The following is a 22,224-nucleotide window of genomic DNA, read 5'->3' as shown; positions in this document are numbered from 1 at the left end:
CGAATGGATTTTAAAAGCTGTTGGGATACACATGTACATGCTGCTGCACGCCCGAATAAAATGTTTCCAGAAGGGAGAGGGCCATGTGCGTGATCTGGGTGGGGCATGAATGTTCCAGGATTTAAACTTGAAATTTGTATGTGAATAGTTACATGCCAGGTTCCCCTGCCACATAAATTTACCTCTGTTTTTGGATGGCATGTAAGTAGTAAAACTAAAAATATAGGCCGATCGACAGGGTTTTAAAGGTCAGGCTAACAGTGGGGAAGGGAAGCTATTAAACTAGGGGGGTTTAGAAGTCCTGTCTCTTCTGAGACAGAACTGAGAATGAACTGGGAAAACTGGTAATGGCATTCGCACGTGTGTCTTTTAAAATTCTCCCACTTATGCGGTAGAAGAGACATTTGCACACATAGGCGCACATTCACTAAAAATTGTGCACTTATGTTCATGCAGTCAGGCTATTTTATAACATGCACACATATACATGCGTATGTTATAAAATGGTTGTGTTCCTGCACGCGGGCCGACAAATGCACACACATGTGTGCCTGCGTGCTGGCTTCAAAGTTACCATCATTGTGTACACAATTATATCATAAAAGTATTAAATTCTCTCTCCATTTCCCTGGGAAGCTGAAAATTTTCCAAACTGGCTTTACTGTATTGTAAAGCACAGTCATGCAGAAAGTGTCTCCTTTTGGAATCTACAGCCTCAGTCTGTACATTGATGATTGCTGGTACTTGACAATTTTTATCTGATGCAGTACATGACATGAGTTTGTCTCAGTGGCATAGCCACGGGTGGACCTGGGTGGGCAGCTGCCCACCCAATTTGAACTCAGGCCCACCCAACTGGAACCGGACGTGGAGCACTGGACCTGCAAGGCCGTTGCAGGATCCCATCTCTGCGCGGCAAAGAGAAGGACCCAGGGCCGATGCACCATTCCGTGCATTTGCATGGCACAAATGGGGAAGCGATCCTGTGGCTGTATGGCCCACCAATCTTCCTATTTTTTGGGGGGGAGGGAGCCGAATCACTGCACACAGCTTCCGCTTCCTCCCCCACCCAAGCAGGTAGATCGGTGGGCCGTACGGCCCAAAGATAGCAGGAGGCTGGTGGCAGCAGGAGAGGCCAACTGATCTTCCTGCTTGGGAGGAAGTGGAAGCTGTGTGCAGGCTTGAATGTGTATGTGTGGGTGAGAATGGGAGCCTGGGTATATGTGTGTGTGTGTGAGAATGGGAGCTTGAATATGTAGGTGAGAATGGGAGCCTGGGTTTGTTTGTGGGTGAGAATGGGAGCTTGAATGTGTGTATAAATGGGTGAGAATGGGAGCCTGGGTTTGTGTGTGGGTGAAATGGGAGCCTGGGTTTGTGTATGGGTGAGAATGAAAGCTTGAATATGTGTATGTGTGGGTGAGAATGGGAGTGTGGGTGAGAATGGGAGTCTGGGTTTGTGTGTGTGGGTGAGAATGGGTGCTTGAATGTGTATATGTGTGGGTGTGAATGGGAACTGAATATGTGTATGTGTGGGTGAGAATAGGAGCATTGGTTTGTGGGTGAGAATGGGAGACTGGGTTTCAGTGTGTGGGTGAGAATTGGTGCCTGGATGTGCATCTGTGTGTGCATAAGAATGTAAGCCTGGGGAGGGGTGAGAAAGTGAGAGCTTTTATGTGAGTCTGCAGAGAATGTGAGCTTGTGTGTGTGTGGGGGGGGAGCATATGAGAGTGAGAGCTTGAGTTTGTGAGAGAGTCTGTGAGATAAAGCATGTATGAGTGTGTGTGGAAGGGAAGAAGACAGTAGTAGAAGAAAGTCACTGAAAAGGAATTAGAAAATGAGCGACAAGGGAAAAAATAGGAAAAAGAGACCAGGACCAACTGATTAGAAAAATACAAAGATCAAACAACAAAGGTAAAAAAAAATTATTTTGAGATGTTAGATATGCCATCTTTGGGAATGTGCATTTCTTATATTTTTGAATTTTGCTCTTTCTTCATTATTCCACTGTTCAGAGACTTTAGTTTCTCAGTCAGGCATTCTATTTTGGTTTTATCTGCATGTTACTGTTTCTAATTTGTGGCCTATTATTTCTATATTAGGTAGAGATCAGTCTCTGTTTTGCCTGTGTATGTGACTGAAATGCAGTATTTCTGCTAGACTGTAGTTTCTCTGTAGTAGTAGTCCAGTTTGTTCTATTATTCCCGTAGGTGATGTATTAATGTTCTAGGGCCTGGTGTAGTATTTGCATTGCTGCTTTTGCTTAAGGTTGCTGTTATTTGAATCCTGAGAGTCCGTGCTATTTTTATTTTATTTGTATGTTTTTTATATGCTATGACTGTATGGCAAGGTACTAGATGCCTCTTTCTTTGCAAGAATTTGTGTTACTTCACAAAATAGCAGTGGAGGGTTATTTTTTGCTGAGGTGACACCAGAATATGTTTTTTTTTGTTAGTTGTAATGTGAATTGCCCTAGCTCTGCACGGCACCTGTTCTGATGATTAATTATATGTTATTGTATTTATGAAGATTTCTGGTTTTTTGCAAAGATGGTTCATGATTGGATCTGATTGTTTTCTATACTTGTGCATTTATAAACTGCAATAAAGATAAAATAAATTCTGATTAATAAGGAATTTTTTAATGCTGGTAAGTGCTTGAAATAATTGAGGTAAAATGTTTTAAAGTTTCACGCATGATGCATAATGGCTGTTGCAAATTACTTAGAAAGCCATTCCAGGGTGCAGTAAATGGTATTATTTATCAATAAGAAAACAACTAGTAGGTCTCACACCTGCATGCCTACAGCCCACCCATGTTAACCTTGTGCCCACCCAAAAAAAAAAATTCTGGCTATGCCACTGGTTTGTCTACTGAAATTGTGCAATGAACTTGCATATTTTTCAAGTCTCTTTGGTAGAGTATGAAAATATATCTTTAGTTAATGAAGATTATAGTTTGGGAAATGCAGAGCTTTAACTTTGGCTGTCATATTTTGACTAGTTTTGTATGTGGTCTGGCTTCACCTGGACTTGGATCCTATCCTGTGATTGTTGTGATGCAGCAGTTATGGTTAAATGTTTTTTTGTTAAAAGTTAAAATACAAACTTCTTAATGGCAGGTTGTTCCTGTCTGCCACCAAGCAAGGCATGTCGCAGTACATCCCATTTCCTTATTAATAGGTGATCCACAGTCTTTTTCAAAGCCACAAGAACTGGTGTATATGGTTTTCAATCCTTTATTGGCTTTATTGTTAGAATGAAACAGCAACCACCTTGTTAACATTAAACAGCATAACAACCTCCCCCCCCCCAATACTCCCCGTCCCACCCCCTTACCCAGTGATGCAATAATTCAGACTACAGATGGGGCCACAACTTGCTACCATATTATCGATTAAGTATTAAAATCAAGCTTCGAGCTCCATGTGCTAGGGATTGTAAATATTTCTCCTATATTTTTAGATTTACTTTTTTCATCTTACTCATCTCCATTCTTTAAATATACTTTTTCATGACACACATATGACACACAGCATTCCTCAGATGTGTCAGTGTGTGTGTGGGTGGGTGTTCTACTGCTAGCCATTTTTGCAAGATTAACTTTTTGCTACCAATATTATTTTCCTCCCCCACAGTCTAGTATATTTGTCCTTAAATGGTAGAATTCCTAAGTCATCAAAAAGAAGTATTCTTGCATCCAATGGTACCTGCACCCCTGCTGCAGTACATACATAGCGCAGAACCTTTCCCCAAAAATCTATTATACATGGACAGGACCAAAACTGATGGATCCATATGTAATTTTAAAAAAGGCTTGTTTTTTGCAGAAAATAAAATCACAATAAAAATTTATATTGTGTTTCTCGCAAATCCATGCTGCACATATTTTTTCTGATTCTGAAGAAATTTTTAAGACATTGGGTCGGATTCAACGTGAAACTTAAATCTTGCTGCCAGCTCACCTTCTCAGACACAAATGCAAGGAGTTTATCCTTGTCCCTCAGAAATGTATGTGAGAAAGAAATAGTGTATTCAGTTGGATCCTTAATATCAAAAAGATACGACAAAAGTATGCCATTTTTATGGCAAAGCTCCTGCAATCTCAAGGCTATATATAATGTCTAACTTGCAGGAATGCAAAAAAAAAAAACTGTCTATGGTCCATTTCAAACTGATTCTGAAGTTCCTGAAAAGAAACCATCTGAGCATCATCCTTCAGCACTGGGAAAGTTCCTGGAACCCCTTACCACTCCACAGTGTAAAAACTTCAGATTGGTTCTCAGGTTTAAAATGTTTCTTATCTTTTATGGGAAGTGTGATATTTTATAGTCTAGTTGCAAGGACATGCACACTTACTGCCATGTTTTTAATACCAGGACAATCAGTACACTGCTTTGAATGTGAATAGGTAACATTAAAAGAATGCAATGCAAAATAAATTTAAGATCTAATGATCTAACCAATTCTTGTTCTAACCTCTGAGGTGTATAATAATTTGTGCCCATTATCCAGTCTCCCACATACCAAACATTGCACACTAGATTATACAACTTTATATTAGTTAGGTCCATTCCTTATGCATCCCATTTCCTTATTAATGGGTGATCCACAGTCTTTTTCAAAGCCACAAGAACTGGTGTATATGGTTTTCAATCCTTTATTGGCTAGGTACTATAAATAAGGACTTCTGAAGCATATATAGCCATTTTGGGAGACCCATCATTTCGAGAAGGTTTATTCTACCTGCCAAGGATAAGAGGCCGGGCGGTTGGCGCACGCTTAGGGGCATGGCCAACGCCACTGGAGACGCCGAACTCTGGTGTGAGGCCTGGTACGCAGTGGAAAGCCTGGCGACCACCGCCGCAGGAAGCCAAGGCCTAGAGGAGCTCATGGCTGCCACTGGGGAGGCCAACCTGTGCCCTGCAGAGGAGCTGGCGAGGTGAGCAGGCCCGTGCGCTGGCCGTGTGCGGACGGGGCGCGCAACATGTTTCCTGTCTTTTAACCAGTTTGCAACCCACAAAAGAACAGTGCCGCCTATCCCATGACTTTTTAATTTTCTTAGGACTGTCTCATGGGGCACTTTGTCAAACGCCTTCTGAAAATCCAAATTTACTAAATCTACTGGCTCACCCCTTCAAAAATGTTGCAGATTTATGAGGCAAAACTTCCCTTGTGCAAATCCATGCTGAATTCCATTAAACCATGTCTATCTATATGTTCTGTGATTTTGTTCTTTAGAATAGCTTCCACAATTTTTCCTGGCACTGAATTCAGGCTCACCAGTCTATAACTTTCCATATCAACCCCGGAGCCCTTTCTTAAAGAGCTGGGTTACACTGGCTTCCTTCCAGTCTTCAGGGTACAATGGACAATTTTAATGTTAGGTCACAAATCACTAGTAATAGATCTGAAATTTCATTTTTTCGTTTTTCAGAACCCTAGGATGCATACCATCTGCACTGGGCAATTTACTACTCTTCAGTTTGTCAATCTGCCCTACTATAGCTTCCAGGTTCACCATGATTTGGCTCAGTTCATCTAAATCATCACCCTTAAAAACCTTTTCTGGAACAAGTATCTCCCCAACATCTTTTTTGGTAAATGCCAAAGCAAAGAATTCATTTAATCTTTCCACAATGGTTTATCTTCCCTAAGTGCCCATTTAAACCCTTTATCATTTAAGGGTCCAATCGACTCCCTCACAAGCTTTCTTCCTTGGATATAATTTCTAAAGTTTGTATTATGAGTATTTGCCTGTATAGCCAACTTCTTTTCACATTTTCTCTTAGCCTGTATTATTAATGTTTTACATTTAACTTGCCATTGCTTCTGCTTTTTCTAATTTTATTTTTCAGATGGATTCTTTTATTGTAAAATGAACTACATATTTTTTTATGCTTGGAGATTAAAGCATTTAAATGGACATAATTTTACATTTATTCACCAGTTCATAATGTTTATGTTAGATTATACTATATTCTTTTATCTGAGTAATTTTTTGCCAAGATTGAATTGAATGGAATAGAGGATGCGTTATTTTCAGATCATTCTATGGTATGAGTTCAAATTAATAAATCTGGTGTTGTATAATGACCAAACATTTGTTTGTTTGAGAGATGCCTGGAAAGAATATAAGCAGCAGAATTAATCTATGGAAACATGTTCTGTAACTTTTTGGAATGCTGCAAAAATGGTATGAAGATGCCATATTATTCTTATCAAGCACATCAACACAAAAAAAGGGAAAAAAATCAGTAGCAGATTTTTATAAAAAACTGAGTTAAAACATATACCTGTGAAAAATATATCTATAGATAGAAAAAAATAGAAATGACTAAAATTAATATTTTGTTGGATTTCAAGGCAAAAAGGAACTTATAATTTTTATATTATAAGTTGTTTCACTGGGGCATTAAAGTGAGTACATTTTTGGCAAGATTAGTTAAAAATGAAAAGATAAAGAATTTAATTACTCAAATAATGTATGAAGGTCAACTCAAATAATATATAAAGGTCAGTATGAGAAGACTGCTTCTGGGACTGCAAGAGATTCAAACATTATTATAGGTTATTATATTCTAAGGACGCTTGTTCTATCATTCATGTGAGGAATTTTTTGAAGATCTGTTTATTCCTCTCCTATAAGATAAACAGAGATATGTATGATGATTAGATAGCTAAAGCTGACAAAATCTTCAGGTTCTGATGGATCGTGCCCTGAATTTTACAGGATCTTAAAAGACCCTGTTTTGTCTTCCTTCAAAAATATGTTTCAGGAAGCAAGGGAAATGGATAGTTAAAAAGAAGGCAAAAATTTAGATACAATCTAAGGACCAGATTTTCAAAGGGGTACGCGCGTAAGTTATGCCTCGAGCAGGCGTGACTTTCGCGACACAGGTAGAAGGGGGTTTAGATAGGGCTGGGGGGGGGGGGTTAGGTAGGGGAAGGGAGGGGAAGGTGGGGGGAGGCGGAAGGAAAGTTCCCTCCGAGGCCGCTCCGATTTCGGAGCGGCCTCGGAGGGAACGGAGGCAGGCTGCGCGGCTCGGCACGCGCAGGCTGCTGATTTTGGGCAGCTTTGCGCGCGCCGACCCAAAATTTTAATGAATATGCGCGGCTACGCGCCTATCTATTGAAATCCCGCGTACTCTTGTTCGCGCCTAGTGCGCGAACAAAAGTATGCATGTGCGCAAGTTTATGAAATCTACCCCTAAAGGAACAGGATTACTCTGCATGTTTCAGACCCATTTTTTTTTTAATCAGGACATCAAGATATTTTGTGCTATTTTAGCTAATAGATTAAATACAATTGTTACACAGCTTCTTCATAATGATCAAACTGGTTTCGTCAAAGAACGATATGCTGTCTCCAATATTCTGAAGGCATTAAGTGCTATACAGATTTCTATTAAAGGAAAGAGAAAGGGTTTACTGGCCAGTCTAGATGCAGAGAAAGCATTTGTCAGAGTAACCTGGGACTATTTAACATAGGATTTTGTGAAGTATAATCTTGGGGACATATTTATAAACTGGATTGTTATACAATAACACTTAGACGAGATTACTAATTAATGGACAACTGACCCAGGGGTTTGTTTTGCATCAAGTAACTTGACAGGTGGCCCTGTGTCCCCCTTATATTTTTATTCTTATTTTAAAACCATTGGCAGTCAAGTTAAGGGGATTCATAATTTTTGAAGGTATTAAAATAGGGGAAAGGAGATTAAATTGAGTCTCTTTGCTGATGATCTGCTTCTTTATGTATCTAATCCTCAAGAATCACTGGCGTATATCATTATGCTGATATAATCTTTTTGTGCCTTTTTGAGAACTCAGAATTAGCTATGATAAATTTGAAGTACTTCCTAGGGATAATAGCTAAAAAAAAGAATAGGCATGACACCTATTTTGTAAACATGGATAATATGAATATTTAGGGATAAGAATTGGAAGGAATATAGGTGATATGTACTCCTTGAATATTTAGAGAGCACTAGACAGTGTTAAAATGCCTTTGGACAAATGTAAAACATGGCTTCTGTCATTAATGGGAAAGTGCACCTTTGTTAAGATGTTAATTTTGTAATATAATGCTGGTTCCCATTTTATGACATATATCTGTTTTATGTGCAAGTTAAAAAAAAAATTCTTTGAATACATTGTTTTCTTCTAAATAGTAGCACTTTTTCCTCACCAGAATAAATGATTGAGAAGTCCAGGTTGACTAGTCCAGATCATAATTTGACTATAGAGTAAGACTTAAAACCATCCCTGCTTACTGTCTGACATCCCATATTGATATAACAGACATTTTAATTGTGCTTATTATTTTGAGTATATTGCTATTTCTTTTGCTGATTGATTTATTCTGGATGAAATAGCTTTTTTGTTCTCCTTTGTTGAAGATGTTAATTTTGTCCGGGGTATTACACTGTCTCCAAATGTTGCCTCCGTGAGTGAAAAGGAAAGGTCTCATATTATTACCACTTTAAATAGAGGAATAAAAGGGCACAGGTTATTTTTGATACTATAGTGGGTAATAAAGATCTTGGTGGAATGGCATTACTTGATTTGAGAATGAATAACATTGCTTGCAAATTAAGGGGGGTTGTTTTCTAAACATTTATCGCGTGCGTTAGGTTCTTATCACATGCGATAGGATGTTAATTAGCTGGAGGGGAGGAGTCAGGGAGGGGAGGGGGAGGAGTCAGCCAAAGTACCACTGCTGGTGATAATGTGAGGAAAATTATCGTCAGCAGTAGCGTGGCGAATAGCACCACCTTTTACAGTGGCGCTATTTGTGTGAAAATCTGCAGCCGGCCGCATTGCGGCTGGAGAAATCGCACCTCTGTGGTGCAAATGGCTACGGCCTTTCGCAGGCCCGCCCCCTTCCACCCCACCCCCTTTTTCGAGGGATTCATCATTCTGCGAAGAACGATGAATCCAGCCCTAAGATATATGAATGAATGGGTAATAAGGAATAGTATATATGAAAAGGAAGACCTAAAACTAGTTCATACCTATTAATTTGCTTCATATACAATGGTATAAGTTTCCAGTAAGCCTTCACAATAATGTTTTGGAACAGTGTCACTGCTTCTCTTTTCTTGTTTTTTCAAAGGAATATTGCTTTCCTGGTTGGTTTGGTAAGGTCCTGGAAAGACTGGAGACTTAGTAGAATAGGTCAAATGATCCATGAAACAAAAGACTGCCATTGTTCTTTTCAGTAGTTAAAAGAGATATGGAATATTCTATCTAATCACTTTTTTGCTTACTTACAAGCTCAGAATTACTATTTATCATGGTGTCAGAATAATCTTGGATATATTAGAAGTAAAGACATAGAGGAAACATTTCTTGACGCTACTTTTAAAAACAATAGAATTGCTGTACTGTATATAGTGTGTTGAAAAAAGACACAAAGAGGGCTCATCTGCAGAAATTGGCTAAATCACGTTCAGATTTTGGAGAGAAGCTGGAAATGGTGGTTATGCATTGAGAGTTTACCACACTGTACAAACACTTATCATCGATTAGTATGAGAGAGATGCAAATGAAAGTAACACATGGGCTTTATATGTCCAGATTTTCAGAAGCTAAAATGAACCTATGGGATTCTGAACTGTGTGCTAAGGGTACCTACCAGAGTGGAACATTGTATTATATCTTCTCAACCAGGGACCGGGCTTTTTCGACAGCAGGCCCAGCCATCTGGAACAACCTCCCCGCAGAACTTAGGCTGGAACCTTGCCTACTAACATTTAAGAAAAAACTCAAAACCTGGCTGTTCCGCCAAGCCTTCCCGTATCCCTCGGACACACATTAGATGATTAATCTGCTCACGAGCAATGGAACCTCGCTCCTCCTCTAAATTCTTCATTTGCATTAGCACTCCCCCTAATAAGTGGACTAACACTAGACCTGATTCCGTTATGACTCTTGTATTTAATTTAATTTAATACCCTCTTCGGGCCTTTTTCTTCCAGCTGCCTAAGCTTCGAAGTTTACGGTCCTTGTTAAATATAACTTTTGTTTCTTTTGTCTCTTTGATTATAAAAAAGTTGTTCCTTCCGTTTCAGTTATCTACCCTTGTTCGATGTAAAACGATCTGATATGGTATTTAACCATGAAGGTCGGTATAGAAAAATGCTAAATAAATAAATAAATAAAATCTTCATGGATTATCATAAATGGAGTTTTTACTGGAGAAAAATATTTTGCTGTTTTGAAACGGTTTTTAAATTGTCCTCTAAGGTGGTGGACTAGCAAACTGATATATCTGGGGATAATAGACTCTGGTCAGAAGTGATTTTTTTGCTATTTCTCTCGTGCAAGCAAAGAAACTTATTTTAGTAATGTGGAAAGAGGAGAAGCTACCTATTGGAAGATCCAATTGAAGTATTGTGGTTTGATGGAAAAAAAATGAGAATTTCTGAAAAACAGAATCATAATAAACAAATTTGAACAAGTCTTATCTTCAGTTATGGGCAAGGCTTCATTTGTAGAGAGGAAGGAAGTGAAACTGTGGAGAGGGTCAGCTGAGTGGTGCCAGGGCCAGGTTTGACCTGTGCAAAGGGGTGGGACCAGGGCTAAGTGTGAACACACCCTCACTCTCATACAAAACCAAACAAACTGAAGCCATGTGGCTGCCCTTGTCTCAGGGTAACTCCAACATTCTCTGTTCTTCTCTGTTTCCTCCAAGGACTGGGAGGCCATAAGTGATCCAGGCAACTACTGGTCCTGTTCTGTTTCCGTAGGGGGAGCCAGCACCGATATGCACTGTGGCTCTGCTCCACTTTCCTTGGTCCCAGATAAAAGGTGGCAGAATGCCATCTGGGTGGTTCTGCCAGAAATTAAGTCCCCAGTAATGGACACAATAAGAGGTTGAATTAGCATAAGTTTGAAAGTTGTGAGCAGCAGTGCCATCCATCAAGACGAGGGTTGAAGCCTTGACAATTGCCATTACTGCTCACAACTTTTAAACTTGTGCTAATCCAAACCTTTTTTTTTTGTGACTGTTCTTTGTTCTGCAGTGTCTGCTTCAATATCACTCCTTTCCCTTCCGTTCCCTGCAATACAGGTAGAGAAGTGGGGGGAGGAAGGAGAAACGAGAGGAGGGGCTGGATTAGGGCTCAGAGTGGCTGCTGTCTTCTCTGTGCTTCAGGCTCTGCCCTTCTCCTTCTCTTCCATGCAGGCTGCCTGGAGGGGAAGGGTTGGAGCAGAGCACCCCTGCTGTACCGCCTCTTAAGCCTGAAAAAAGTGTTGGAACTGCTTTCCATTCTGTTGCCCCCACAAAATAAGCCCTGATTATGGGAGTTGGTTGATAATCTTTGAAGAAATCCTAAAATATAATTTCAGTTTTTGTTAGATGATAAGAAGTTATTGGCTTGTATAATTATGGTTTTTGTCATCAATATGTAGTATGAATGAGTATGTATGTGATGAGTATGTGGTTGGTGGAGGCGGGGAAATTTAAAAAAAATTCCAGATTTCTTCAGTTGGTGCAGTTTTGACACTATGTATGACTTTATTGAGGAAATTGTTAAAGTTACCCTTTGTATATGGTTATATTCTTGTTCCCCTGGTATGGTAACAATTGTGACAATTTCAATACATTTCTAAAAAAAAAAAAAAAAGGTTTAATCCTTTAGTTCAGTGGTCCCCAACCCTGTCTTGGGGGCCCACCAGCCAGTCGAGTTTTCAGGATATCCACAATGAATATGCATGAGAGAAAATGTGCATGTTATGGAGGCAGTGCATGCAAATTTTCTCTCATTCATATTCATTGTGGATGCCCTGAAAACCCGACTGGCTGGTGGGCTCCCAGGACAGGGTTGGGGACCATTGCTTTAGTTATTATGGTAGAGTAGGAGAAATAAAAGGAGGAGAAGATATTTAAGAAGAGGATTAGTAGAGGAAGTGCGTTTTGTTGTTGTTGTTGTTGATGTTGCTGCTAACTCACAGTTGTACAGAACTGTGAACCCTGAGGAATCAGTGATTTTTAATATTTTTGCTCTGACTCCTGGAAACACAAAACAGAAAATAAAAGTTGTATTTTTTAAAGATACCTTGTAATGAGACCCTTCTTTATCCTAAGCAGTGGGTTTGAGAGAAGCATCTGTTGATCAACAGCAGCATTCAAGTGCAGTTAGATGGGTCACAGGGGGAAAGGAGTATTTGGTTGTGCTTTCCCGCTCCAGTCTGAGAAATATGGAAGGCGCCCCAGCACAGATGTGTGGGTGCCAGGAATAATCAGACACCTGCTGCATCCGTGGGGGCGCCACCACCGCCATGCTGGGGCTGGGCTTTCTGAACATGTGCAGAGGAGGGATCACTTCTCCCCCCCTTTCCTCCAACAATGGCTGGCAGTAATGGGGCCGGCCACATCTGGCTGGTGTCAGGTGCGGGGCTCCTGCTGTCATGCTGGGGCTTTGCCTCCGACGTTGCTCCTTCTGCTTGGTTTGGCGTTGGGGCATGGTGACATCATCAAAGTGCGCCCCTATGCCGGGCCATGCGATTGGCTGGGGGAGTGATAACATTGGCCAAAGGGGAGGGGCCGGTGGGAAACTTAAAACCCACTGGCTCTCCTTTGCTCAGCCTCTTCTTCCTTGGCCCCGGCACAGAGTGATTCCCCGCCCTCCCCATGCCTTTATTAGCTAGTACAAATTGTTAGTTATCAAATTATGATTGTTTTTTGTTATTCTGTCACAGCAGCGGTGACCGAGTCCTCGAAAGATGATTGTAACGCTGGGGGGATGTAAACGAAGCAGGGAGGTGCCAGTAAGGCTATTGATGAGGAATGGACAATTTTCTCAGTGGAAGGGAGTGGGCAATGGAGTGCCTCAGGGATCTGTATTGGGACCCTTACTTTTCAATATATTTATAAATGATCTCGAAAGAAATACGACGAGTGAGGTAATCAAATTTGCAGATGATACAAAATTGTTCAGAGTAGTTAAATCACAAGCAGTTTGTGATAAATTGCAGGAAGACCTTGTGAGACTGGAAAATTGGGCATCCAAATGGCAGATGAAATTTAATGTGGACAAGTGCAAGGTGATGCATATAGGGAAAAATAACCCATGCTATAGTTACACAATGTTAGGTTCCATATTAGGTGCTACCACCCAAGAAAGAGATCTAGGCGTCATAGTGGATAACAGGGATGTGCAGAGCAAAATTTTATGTTCATATTTCTTATGTCCGAAAGGGGGTCCCACTTGCGGCCAATATGGACATAAAAAAAATCCAATGAGTTGGGTATATGTACATATGTGCAAAAAAAAAATTTAAACCCCCTCACCCTCCATAATCCCCCCCCCCCAGACTTACCACAACTCCCTGGTGATCGAGCGAGGAGTGAGGACGCCATTTCTGCAATCCTTGGCGAGAAGCATGTGACGTCGGCGGCACGTCGAGTGACGTCGGCGTCACGTGATTCCCGGCGAGTTCGCGCCGGATGGCTCGTTCGGCCCAAAAAGAACTTTTGGCCAGCTTGGGGGGGTCAGGAGGCCCCCCCAAGCTGGCCAAAAGTTCTTTTTGGGCCGAACGAGCCGTCCGGCGCGAACTCGCCGGGAATCACGTGGCGCCGACGTCACTGCTGGCCAGCATGCGCAAGTTACGCCTGCCTCTGGCCCAAAAAGAACTTTTGGCCAGCTTGGGGGGGCCTCCTGACCCCCCCAAGCTGGCCAAAAGTTCTTTTTGGGCCGAACGAGCCGTCCGGCGCGAACTCGCCGGGAATCACGTGACGCCGGCGTCACTCGACATGCCGCCGGCGTCACATGCTTCTCGCCAAGGATTGCAGAAATGGCGTCCTCACTCCTCGCTCCATCACCAGGGAGTTGTGGTAAGTCGGGGGGGGGGGGATTAAGGAGGGTGAGGGGGTTTATATTTTTATTTTGGCTCAACAATCGCGATTTCCCACATATCCAACATATCTATGTTGGATATGTGGGAAATCCGATCGTTTATGTCGAATCAATTTTTTAAGTTAAAAAAAAATATGAGTAGCGTTTTACTAATGCGGTCAATCCGAATGCACACCCCTAGTGGATAACACATTGAAATCTTCGGTTCAATGTGCTGCAGCAGTCAAAAAAGCAAACAGAATGTTGGGAATTATTAGAAAAGGAATGGTGAATAAAACAGAAAATGTCATAATGCCTCTGTATCGCTCCATGGTGAGACCACACCTTGAATACTGTGTACAATTCTGGTCGCCGCATCTCAAAAAAGATATAATTGCGATGGAGAAGGTACAGAGATGGGTGACCAAAATGATAAGGGGAATGGAACAACTCCCCTATGAGGAAAGACTAAAGAGGTTAGGACTTTTATGCTTGGAGAAGAGACGGCTGAGGGGGGATATGATAGAGGTGTTTAAAATCATGAGAGGTCTAGAATGGGTAGATGTGAATCGGTTATTTACTCTTTCAGATAATAGAAAGACTAAGAGTCACTCCATGAAGTTAGCATGTGGCACATTTAAAACTAATCGGAGAAAGTTCTTTTTCACTCAATGCACAATTGAACTCTGGAATTTGTTGCCAGAGGATATTGTTAGTGCAGTTAGTATAGCTGTGTTTAAAAAAGGATTGGATAAGTTCTTGGAGGAGAAATCCATTACCTGCTATTAATTAAGTTGACAGCCACTGCTATTGCTAGCAAGAGTAATATGGAATAGACTTAGTTTTTGGGTACTTGCCAGGTTCTTATGGCCTGGATTGGCCACTGTTGGAAACAGGATGCTGGGCTTGATGGTCCCTTGGTCTGACCCAGTAAGGCATGTTCTTATGTTATTAATGTCAGGCCTGGGGATTGGGCCTCGATGAATCGACGGCCAGGCAAGTTTGCAAGGGGCTCTGGCAGGGCCTGCTGCATGGTGGCACAAACACGCCCTCCCATTGCCACTTGGGCAGAAGGAAACAGCGATATCGGCACCTGCCCTGTGGTTGAGATTAAGCAGTGGCGGCAGGACTCAGCACCTACCTAAATAAGAGTCACCTGTTAGGGTACTCTAATAAATGGCTGCAGCCATTTGCATGCCAGTTATGACTCAGGTTTTTATTGTGTCTGTATAATGTTGGGTGTCCAGCCCGGATGGGTGGGGGTGGGAAGGAACCATGGGTGTGCAGGCTGCCCGGTTAACGCCTGGTCCATCTGCTTGAGCACAGTCTTATTTGAGAAGTCAGAGAGCTGCTGCTAAGCTAACAAATAAGCATCAGATGCTCCTTTATTGCATATGGTGCCAAAGGGAGTTACACAAGAATGTGTACTTTTGTTTTGAAACAATAAATTAGAATAACTTCCTAATAAGAAACCTGAATTATTCCTTTTGCTGACTTGAAAGCATAGTGAACCCTCAATTTGGTGCATTTAGAACAGTAATAAAGTGACCACCATTTTCCTTTCTCTTATATATATCAAGGTACCATTAACAGCATTTAATGATATTATCTTTTCCCATTTTTCCTAAATGTACTGTATATCATTCCTTTGTTATTATTATTTTTACGTAACCGGGCAAAACATTTTTCATTTGGTATAGAGTCGTGAGGACAGTATGCTTGTGTGCCATCCCCATCTTGCATTCTCTCCTTCGCCAACTCCCCTCCCGCTGATTTCCAGAGTCAATCTGACAGTAGAGCTACTTAGCACAATCTACCTCTTATTATATATATCATAAGATGAATAACAGGTTATAGTTGATGGAACCACAGGATCATAACCTTATCAATATATCAATGGAGATTATTTCCCTGTAAACACCACCATTTCATTTTCCTATAATCAGTCTTTTTCTGTCTCGTATATTCCATATTTCTTCTGAATCAGGTGCCTGATGATCCTCCTCTGACTCTTACATCATTCTTCCAATAATCTGTCCTCCTTGCTTCTTCCAGACATATAGTAAATCTTCTGCTCCTCAGTGAATGAGTTTGAAAAATTCAAAATCTTTATTATCTTTATTGATTGAGCAGCAGGCTTGAAGAAACTGGGGCCTGATGTTTTAAAAAATGAGTTTTTTTACCTTTGTATTTAGCCTCTCTAGGTTTAGAAGTTATTCCAATGTCAAAATCCATGTTTGAAGTAACAAAGTGCAGGGAAACAAAGGGGCAAACTGAAGCTGGCAGACAGAGTCAGTGGAAGAGACGGATATGAAACAGCAAATAATCTCCCTAGAGCTCCAGGTTCAACACTCTCTAACCAATGGGCTTTACCTCTTTGCTTCCTTGTTTAAAACATAAGAAAATAAAGAATAAATAGATAGACAGATAAAACATTAAGAGGTCTATATTCAGATACAGTCCGGATGGCAAAGTTAGCTGGATAAACTTGTCTGACTAATTTTACAGGCTTATTCAAAAGTGCAGCTGGCTAACTTTAGCACAACTCTTTGCCTCAGACTTAACCTTCTTCAGTCTTGCCTACACTGCCACAGTTGACTTGCAGACATTGGAAAATATCCGAAACACATAAAGCACACACAGCACATAAAACACATGCAGAGAACTACTTGCACACAATCATGGCAATTGCTAAGGACTTGCTGTGTTGCCTTTTATTTCCATTTCTGACATCATTGCGCCACATATATTTCAAAATATATAGCAATATTTGAAAAAACATTGTGTTTTGTTAACCCTTTGCTTATAAATATATTAATGCAGGTTTATTTTTAAAATGCTGAAGTGCATGTTGGTGTATCTCCTCTGTCACCACCTCCTCTCTCACTCTCTCTCTGTCATTCTCTCCTTCTCCTTGATCACTCCCCTGTCCTAGACCCCCACTTCTCCCATAATGCCTCTTGTTATGGCAGCCATATCAGCCCCATTTCTCAGACCCAATGCATCTCAGCCCTTTCAAAGAGTACCCTCTAATACTGAGGCCAGGGCTTGCTTGTATCTGTGCAGGCTATTGCTAGATATTAGGAGGGTGAAAGAAGGCACAATGACTAAAGCCATCCATGGGGGAAAGACCCCCTGCATAAATTATTAACCCATGGGGGACTTCTGCCTCAATGACTAGTCAGGGGGCAGGTTCCCCCCCCCCCCTCCCTGGAAAACTAATGTTATGGCTCAAATCTGAGAATGCCTGCTTTATTCTGTGGATGGATCAACATAGCAAAGATAACATTGATCATGACAATGTCATTTATATTGAGGACTGGCTCTTTAAGCAGCATTGTTAAAATACTGTGCCTCCTACTTTGTGACATGCCTAACAATGCTTGAACACCAGTTGTCTTGTAGTTTAAATAATGTGAATTTATATAATAGCAACAAATGTGGTGCCTTTTTTAGTTTCTAAATAGAAGTAGGGGAAGATGTTGTATGCCACAAAGGCCTCTGGATAAACGTTTACAATGTCATCTCTTGTACATGACTTTCCTCTTTCAGCCAGAAAGCTGGCTGGTAGCTGAACTCTGCACCAATCTGGACATAGGCATAGGGACTCACTGGGAGGGTTAAGAACATTAGAACAAGAGAAGTTATCATACTAGGTCAGACCGAAGGTCCATCAGGTCCAGTATCCTATTTCCAACAGTGGCCAATCTAAGTCACAAGTACCTGCCAGGATCCCAAACAATAGATAGATCCCATGCTGCTTATGCCAGGGATAAGTGGTGGCTTTCCCCAAGTCTATATGGTTTATAACAGTTTATGGACTTCTCCAGGAACTTGTCCAAACCTTTTTTAAACCCAGCTATAGTAACGGCTTTTACCACATCCTCCAGCAGTGAAATCCGGAGCTTAATGTGCATTGAGTGAAAAAGATTTGTCTCTGAATTGTTTTAAATGTGCTCCTTACTAATTTGATGGAATGTCCCCTAGTTTTTTGTATTTTTTGAAAGAGTAAATAACTGATTCACATTTATCCACTCTATTCCACTCAAGATTTTATGGATCTCTATCATATAAAATCATATCCTCCTCAGCCATCTCTTCTCCAAGCTGAACAGTCCTAACCTCTTTAGCCTTTCTTCATAGGCCTTATGGGCCATGGCAGCACCCATGCCTCCTGGGGCCTTCCCGCATAGGTGAGAAATCACTTTTCAAGGCCATTAGGGTTTTCTGTTCTCTGGGGCTCTTCTGCACACCGGTCAAGTCACAGGCATCCAACAAATTACGTTAAGCACAAATATTGGTGCTCAAAATAAAAGTCTTTACTGGTCTCTGATGGCAGGCAACAAAATCCAAGCAGCACACTAATATCCGTGCACCAAAACAGTTCAGCAAATAAAGTCCAAAGCACAAAATGCTGCACTCCCATGACAGGAACTCTCCCCTGGCACCTGGTCTGGATGCAAATCTCCTTCTTTCACTCCCTCTACTCTCACAGTGGATGGGCTTCTTACTGAATCCTCTCCTAGTCAGCAACTCTTCAGTTATCTCTCTGAGCAATCCTCAGTTTTCTCCAAACTTCTCCAAGTAGTCTCTCTAGACAGATGAGGAATATTCATTTAAATCTCTCCTCCTTGAGACCTCTTCTTAACTTCATCAACCTGTCAGGGATTTACTCTCTTGAACCCCAAGACTCCTTTCTTCCTTGAAAACCTGGAAACCCCGAGCTTGGGCCCCAGGACCCTCCTAGAACAGGACTTTTCTTCTTCTTTTTGGCACATCTCTGCTGAAGGAGTGCCTACTACTGATCATTTCCCTGCAGAGGAAAAGACCCCACACCAGCAACACTCTGTGAAGAAGGGGGTACCCTCATACCTTAGATTACACGGACTTCTTAAAACTCTCCCGGAGTCCCTGCACTCAAGTGGGCACAAGAGTTTTGCTAAACCTAAAACGCCTCTCACTGGGGAGTGCCAAAACTTTGTAACTTGTTCTGACATAGTTTAGTTTAGTTTACGTACAAGATTAAACATTCATAATTCAAAATTCAGAGTAAGTGAATGCATTACAACTGTACTTTGCTCCCTACACTGCTTTCCTGTTCAATGGCAGATGACATTTAAACTTGCTACGCTCGTGCACAATTGGATTGGCTCCATATTATGTATTTATACCCCCTCCAGGTCCTTATGATCTTCTGGCAGGGGTCTGTTGGAAGTACCTTCGCACGCCTCACTGAAATACGTGGCCAGGCCTTTTCAATCTCTGGAACTCATTGCATGTGCAGCTTTGTACCATGACTGACATGCAGGCATTTTAAAAAAGCTCTTAAGATGTTGTTCTCTTTAAAAACATCTTTGGTTTAGTAGACCAGACTTATTTTTTTGATATCTTCTATGCTGAACTCCTCTCTCGCCCTGTAGCACTTGATTCTGATGGATGTTTTGTTTGTTGCCACTAATGTCTCTGATTACTTTTGTTGCCTCACCGATTGTGCATGTTCACTTTCTGTGACATTGGTGCTTATATTGTGTTTTTATAAGTATGCTGTTCTTGTTTGAGCCTTTTTATATGTGTGTTGGTTGTACCCTGCTCTGAATTTCTGGTGGGTGCAAGTTATGAATTATTGGAAATAAATAAAAATAAAATAAATTGGATATAGTACCTATTCACACATGTAGCTTCAAAACAAACAACAGAGAGACAACAATTCCCTAAATAAAGTTTTAAAGTAAGGTAGATTAGATAAATATACTTTAAAACAATCGATCCATACAACTAACTAATCTGAAACAAGGGTCCAGCCGAAATCTTCCTAGACTCTTAGCTATTATAAAAAATGGCAAATCCAAGTTTTTGCGCCCTTCCTAAATTTAATATTGTTTGTCTGTTGTCGAGTATCTAGGGAAAGGGCATTCTACAAAGTGACATCACTCACAGGGGCAGGGTGTGCTGAGATAACTGACCATACACTATACAGACTAGTAAGGGGCACATTTGGGGATCCCCTTTCAATAGCATGCATGCTAAAATTTCAAAACCTGGTCTAAGGCAGGGGTTAAATGTTAGGATGTAGTGAGCACTTGCTATTTAGCTATTTAGCAAGTGCTCACTACATCCTAACATTTAACCCCTGCCTTAGACCCTGCCTTAAGAGGAGAGCAAAGTGCACGATTTACCATACGCATATTCGTCTCCTTTTCACATGTATTTTCTTCAGTAATATGTGTGAAGATATTAATTTTAGCACGCTACTTTGACCTGCACAGTAAGGTGTTATTGCATGTCGTGCTATTTTTAGTGCATGCAGAATGGCCTTCATATGCAGGTTAACCTTTATTCCATAAGCCCCAAAAGGAATGATCTTTAAAGTTTCCTTGTTGTACATAATATGCCTATTTCTTTTGGAAAAAAATATTTACTGTGATGAAGGGCCACATATTTTGTTATCAAGATCCTTCATAAGGCTTTTTTGAGATATGAAAGTGCTTATTTTCCTGCTCTCTAAATTGTATCAATGTGATAATTCCTTCTAAGGATGCTTTAGGATAAATCATTTGAGCTTCATACTCACAGTTCATGGCATCATAGGAATCCCTTAATAAATTTACAATTCAAGCAGGATATCCCATTCTCTGTGCATAAATTAGCACTGCCCGCAAGGTTCCCACACACAAACAACTTGCATAATACTGTTTGATCCCTATTCCATTATCCACTTGGACTCAAGAAGGAAAAGTCATTGTTAATTATACTTTTCATTCTTGAAATTTAATTAGGCCCAGCCTCCCTGCACTGCTGGCAAAAGGCTCATTGAAAGCAATTTGTAGTAGAATCAATCTAATTCACACCTGACATATCACAAGTGTTGAGAATAAGATATTGTCAAAATAGCAAAAACAAAATCTATCTCAGCTAAAAAAAGGGGAATCTGCATGGAAAATCTTTAAAATGGGGAGCTTTAAAGTGGGTTCTTACCTTTCATTTTCCTTTACTTATTTTTCTTTTCTATGTCATTCATAGTAAGATACATAACATAGCAATGGTGGCAGAAAAAGACAAAATGGTCCATCCAGTCTGCCCAGCAAGTTTCTCATGGCAGCAACCATTGCTCCATGCAGGCCACCTCCAAGCTCTATGCCAAGACAGTAATATTTATAATCAAAACCATCAAACCCATAACAAAATTACTACTAGCAATATTTTTTCCAGGGTGAGCAGCTTTCTTGATAATTCAGGCAATGCTGCCTATAACGTGTTTTTCTTTTGGACTTTGCCAAAGAAGCAGTCCTGTGCTTTTTCCCTAATGTCTGCGTATCAGTACCCCGGACCGTAAAAGTTGGGGCCCAGTGTCAGCTGTCGTCTGAATCCTATTCCCCTTCCCTCCCCTGCCATTAAAGTGTAGAGTGATGTAGCAATTGCGTCAAAAGCATCAAGGCTAATTGATTAAGGTTAATAACCCCCATGACTTCTGTTAAGGGTAGTAACTGCCGGTTCATGCAGGTTAACCCCATGCACTCTTTTCTTCATTTCCACCACCCTATCCCACTTATACATCCCTCATAATAATTACTAAAATGTCATGGGCCCTAACGGCTCAATCCGTCCACCTTCCTCCTCTCCCCAAGTTGTTAGAAAAATGTTTGGATCTTACCTCTCGGGTCCCCCTCCCCGCCCCCTCCAAATCCAAGTTTCAAAAATAGAGGTGGCCCATGCAGCTCAAGCCCTCCTTCCACTTCTCAGATGTGGCATCAACCCCCCCCCCCCCAACCTCCTCCTTCCCCAGCTCTCAAAATTACCACTGTACCTCAGCAAGAGGAGAAGCTCTTGCCCCCCTCCCGCAGGGCGTGAATACCTCTGCTGACAGATACTGCTACTCAGAAATGTATTTATCCACTGCAGTCTCCTCGGGATTGCCCAGTTCACTTTGAAAATGCGGGCTGGCAGGGAAGAGGGCCGGATCGTTGCACGTACATTTCCACCTGCTTTGAAGCTGATGCAAGTGTACATGCGGGGGAAGTATGTGCGGGGATTTAAAAATGCAAACCCTGTGAGTATTTTCCTTCTCTGATGTAATTCCACCTCTTTGTTTTTTTTTTACCATGGGTATTTTTAGCCACAGTGAGGGAAAGACCAATTTTCAGCAGTCCTTTTTACGCAGGTAAACAGCTGTCCTCGAAATATTAGCCCACAGTGGACAAAAAAAACCAGATATTGCCCCATACAATGATTGTGGGCACGGCAGTATGTCCGAGGAAGACTAGATTGTGCACGTTTGAAAGATCCCATTGTAGGGGCAAGTTCTGATTCTTTTTCCGTATCAAGAAAACATGCAATCGGTTTATTCTAACTATGGAACTCATTTTATTATGCGGTTTCCCTCT

The 22,224-nt window shown here is 41.2% G+C and overlaps 1 protein-coding gene across 1 annotated transcript in view; it reads left to right on the top strand.

Annotated features, from left to right (window-relative positions):
• ADARB2 (adenosine deaminase RNA specific B2 (inactive)) overlaps positions 1–22,224 on the top strand; it is a 1,217,300-nt gene that overhangs the window by 701,750 nt on the left and 493,326 nt on the right. The window lies entirely within an intron of this gene.

This window comes from Rhinatrema bivittatum, chromosome 2, assembly GCF_901001135.1.
Source record: "Rhinatrema bivittatum chromosome 2, aRhiBiv1.1, whole genome shotgun sequence".
Lineage (NCBI taxonomy): Eukaryota > Metazoa > Chordata > Amphibia > Gymnophiona > Rhinatrematidae > Rhinatrema > Rhinatrema bivittatum.
The sequence above is the reverse complement of the archived record's forward strand: the minus strand, read 5'-3'. Positions and strand labels throughout refer to the sequence as shown.